Here is a 5,068-nt window from a genome sequence, read left to right as displayed (position 1 = left end):
TCGGAGAAGCAGGAAATGGAAAAGGAAGAGGAAGATTTTTTGACCAACTCGAATTTTTGTTGTTCCCAAAGATTCTGATGCCACCAAATCAACGATCGAAAATCTAGAACATGTTATATTGATCGAGCACCTGCCCGAGCAAAAGGTATACCTAGGAACGGGGTTAACCCCCATACTCAGGAAAACGCTTGTTCATTTTCTTATTGATAACATAGATTGTTTTGCTTGGTCTCACTTAGACATGACAGTGATCCCACCGGAAATAACAATGCATCGACTAAGCCTAGACCCAAAGTTTAGACCGGTGAAACAAAAGAGAAGGCCTCAGTCCGAAGTAAAGCACACATTCATAAATGATGAGGTAACTAAACTTCTCAAAATAGGGTCCATTAGGGAAGTAAAGTATCCCGAATGGTTAGCTAATGTAGTCGTAGTTCCTAAAAAGGGGAACAAACTTAGGATGTGTGAAGATTATAAAGATTTAAACAAGGCATGTCCCAAAGATTCTTTTCCACTGCCTAACATCGATCGAATGATCGACACCACGACCGACAATGAGATCCTTAGTTTTCTTGATGCCTATTCCGGGTACAATCAAATTCAAATGAACTTGGAAGACCAAGAAAAAACTTTATTAATCACCAAGTATGGAACATATTGTTATAATATAATACTCGTCGGGTTAAAAATGCAAGAGCTACCTACCAACGCCTAGTAAATAAAATGTTCGAAGAACAGATAGGTAAATCAATGGAAGTATATATTGATGACATGCTAGTTAAGTCTCTGCACGCAGAGGACCATTTGACACATTTGCAGGAAACATTCAAGATACTGAGAAAATACCACCTGAAGCTCAACCCCGAGAAATGCATTTTCGGGTCAGTTCGGACAAGTTCCTTGGATCATGGTGTCAAATTGAGGAATCGAGATCAACCCCGATAAAATAAAGGCTATAAAAGACATCACCATCATGGGCATCATTACAGCCGTGTAAAGGCTGACGGGGCGGATAACTGCCTTAGGCCGATTCATATCGAGATCATCGGATCAGAGTCATAGAGTCTTCTCTCCATTCAAAAAGAAGAACGATTTCGCCTGGACCCTGGAATGCCAACAAGCGTTAGAAGAATTGAAGCAATACCTCTCGAGCCCACCATTGTTTAACGCTCTAAAGACAGATGAAAAACTCTACTTATACTTGGCAGTCTCGGAGAACGCTTTAAGTGGTGTCCTGGTTCGAGAAGAGAAAGGTACACAATTTCCTATTTATTATGTAAGTCGAACTCTAGGAAAAGCAAAAACTAGATATCCACACTTAGAGAAATTGGCACTTGCATTGATAAGCGCCTCTAGGAAGCTAAAAGCGTATTTTCAATGTCATCCTATATGTATACTAACCACTTGCCCACTTCGTAATGTTTTTCATAAGCCCAAGCTATCGGGCCGATTTGCCAATGGACCGTCGAACTCAGTGGGTACGATATCGAATATCAACCCTGAACGAACATCAAGTCCCAAATTTTAGCAGACTTCATGGACGATTTCACGCCAACCCTCGTACCCGAAGTCAAGAAAGAACTATTGTTAAAATCAGGTACATCATCGGGGGTGTGGACCCTTTTCACAGACGATACCTCGAATGTAAAGGGGTCCGGGCTAGGCATCGTTTTGAAGCCGCCCACAGGCAACACTATTAGCCAATCCATCAAAACTTCTAAGCTGACTAACAATGAGGCCGAGTACGAGGCCATGATTACAGGTCTCGAACTAGCTAAAATCTTGGGGGCGGAAGTCATTGAAGCCAAGTGTGACTCTATGCTGGTAGTAAACCAAGTAAACAAAACCTTCTGAGGTTCGAGAGGATAAAAAGCAAAGGTATTTGGACAATCTACTTGTGACTTTGCACCGTTTTAAAGAACGGACCTTGCAGCACATACCTCACGATCAAAACAGTGAAGCTGATGCTCTTGCAAATTTGGGGTCATCGGTCGAGGAGGACGAAATTAGCTCGGGGACTGTCGTTCAACTCTCGAGATCACTGATCGAAGAAGGTCACACTGATATAAACTCTACAATCTTAACTTGGGATTAGAGAAATAAGTATATCGAGTAATTAAAAAATGGAAAGCTCCCATCGGACCCTAAAGAATCGAGAGCCCTATGAACAAAAGTTGCTTGATTCACATTGACTGAAGATGGAACTTTGTATAGGAGGACGTTCGATGGACTAATAACAGCATGTTTGGGACCAGGGGACACTGATTATGTTCTATGAGAAGTCCATGAAGGTACTTGTGGGAACCACTCCGGTGTCGAATCACTAGTTCACAAGGTCATCAAAGCAGGATACTATTGGGATAGTATGGGAAAAGACGCTAAGGATTTTGTTCAAAAATGTGATAAATGCTAAAGGTATGCACCAATGATCCATTAGCCCGAAGAACAACTTCATTCGGTCATATCCCCATGGCCATTCATGAAATGAGGGATGGATATCGTCGGCCCTATTCCATGGACTTCAGGTAAAGCTAAATTCATTTTGTTTATGACTAACTACTTTTCTAAATGGGTGGAAGCATAGGCCTTCGAGAAAGTCAGAGAAAAAGAAGTTATAGACTTCATCTGGGATCACATCATATGTCGATTCGGAATACCTACCAAAATCATATACGACAATGGAAAGCAATTCATCGGCAGCAAGGTAACGAAGTTTCTCAAAGAACATAAAATAAAAAGGATCTTATCGACACCGTATCATCCAAGTGGAAACAGACAGGCCGAGTCAATGAACAAAACTATCATTCAGAATCTAAAGAAAAGGATGAACGACGCCAAGGGAAAATGGAGAGAATTTCTACGCGAGGTCCTTTGGGCATATCGAACTACATCAAAGTCCAGTACGAGGGCAACCCTGTTCTCCTTAGTATATGGCTCCGAAGCCTTGATTCCTTTTGAAGTCGGGGAACCTAGCGTCGGATTTCGACATACAATGGAAGAATCAAATAACGAGGCTATGAATACTAGCCTCAAACTATTGGATGAAAAATGAGAAGCCGCACTCGTTCGGATGGCTGCGCAAAAACAAAGAATCGAGAGATATTATAATAGAAGAACCAACCTTCGCCACTTCAGAATCAGGGACTTAGTCTTAGGGAAAGTCACCATCAACACTCGAGACCTTAATGAAGGAAAACTCAGCCTAAATTTGGAAAGACCCTATCAAGTCCTCAATATCGTTGGGAAGGGATCTTACAAACTTGGCACAATGAAGGGCAAACAATTGCCGAACAATTAGAATATATCACTCCTCAAACGATATTATTGCTAAGGTATGACTTCCTCCCTTTTCATTTCTATCTGGTGCTAACTTATTGCAGGTGTTTGATCGAAGACATCGAGAAGCTCTTCAATACGAAAACATTAGGTTTTAAAGCACGCGTTGCACTCTTTTTCCCTTAGATCGATTTTTATCCCAAACGGGTTTTCCCGACGAGGTTTTTAATGAGTCAACAATAATATGTGCTACCTGGGGACAATTCAACAATATCCGAGGCTTCTCTACATTCAACTTTGAATACTGGGGGGCATCACCCTCGGATGATTTATTTTTAAGGGAAAATACTTCGTGCCAAAAGGGCCTCGATAGGGAAACTTTGTAATAGGCCAAACGGTCGAACGAACCGTGTCCATATAGATTAATCGAGCCCCAATGGCAAAACATGTATGCATGTATAAATTATTCAAAGAAGCATTTTTCCTTATCAAATACCTTGTGCCTCAAAGAAAATTTTCTACTATATAAGTTCCATACTTATGATTTTTGTGAAAAATGGCTCAAGGGCCAAGTATAAATGCACCTCGAACGAATCGACCCCCCTTACTCGAGGACTGCTATCGAAAATCAACATGTTCGAATTATCTAAAGACCTCAAAAAGGCACCCCTCGATTTATATGCCAAGGCAATCATTCTCGAGGACTAACACTTCGAACAAGTTCAAGTGTTGATGGGAAAGTAAGACCAAGTGTCACGCCTAAAGGCTACGTCCAAACTAACGCGGCTCAGATACATCCAAACCCTGCAATAAAAACAGGCCTTTGAATTCTCCAAAAACCGGTTAAAAAGGCTACCCTCGACAAAATAATCAAAGGGCTTCGATAAAATCATCCCTTGAAAAACCTTAAGAGGTATCGAATTATTCAAATACAAACCTGTGCTAAGGCACAAAAAGCAAAAGGGTTTCGATCAACATTAAACCCTCAAAAAATCCAATGGGTACAAAAAATATACATGCTAAGACATAAGAAAATTTTACAAAGTCATTGAGCCGAAAGAGGTAAAAAAAATAGCCATCTTTTAGAGGCCATATCTACCCAATTCAAAGAGCCCAAAGGCCAACACACTTTGAGTACGAGAACATGTTCTCGCTCGATTCGAACCTATGGGTCCCACTATCCCGAATTCGAACAGGAACCTACTCAACTACAGATTGAGGATCCTATGTCGTTCAAAACAAACCTAAGGGTCTTTTCGCTTCAAATTTAGCTTTCACTCGAATCTGGCTATAAAAGCAGTGTTATTATTGTGGCTTCGATCAAGTCATTTGAAACCAAAACCTCGAACATATTGTTGAAGCATAAAAATGTGCTAAAATCGTACAAGGCACGAAACATGTTTGAAAAAAAACTTTGAGAAGGCATCCAAAGGAGAAATTTCTTTATATATATGGCCAAAAATATGTACAAGGGACCGACAAAGGTCTTACAAAAGAGAAAAGGAAAAATAAAATCCTAACTATTCCCGAGGCTGATTTCTCCCTCGGGGGAAGCTTCTCCTTCCCCCCCCCCCCCCCCCCCCCCCGTCGTTATCAGACCCGCCTTGACTGCCTTCATCATCATCGTCATCATCGAAGGAGGAAAGCAACCTGGCATCGGCTTCAAGCACCTTAGCTTGAGCTATCTCTTTGGAGAGGTCAAAACCTCGAGCATGGATTTCCTCGAGGGTCTCCATCCGAGATTAGCACTTGGCCAGATCATTACTCCACCGCGCTCGACCGGCGACCTCCC

This window comes from Nicotiana sylvestris, chromosome 11 (assembly GCF_000393655.2).
Source record: "Nicotiana sylvestris chromosome 11, ASM39365v2, whole genome shotgun sequence".
NCBI classification, from domain to species: domain Eukaryota; kingdom Viridiplantae; phylum Streptophyta; class Magnoliopsida; order Solanales; family Solanaceae; genus Nicotiana; species Nicotiana sylvestris.
This window is presented reverse-complemented; position numbering follows the sequence as displayed.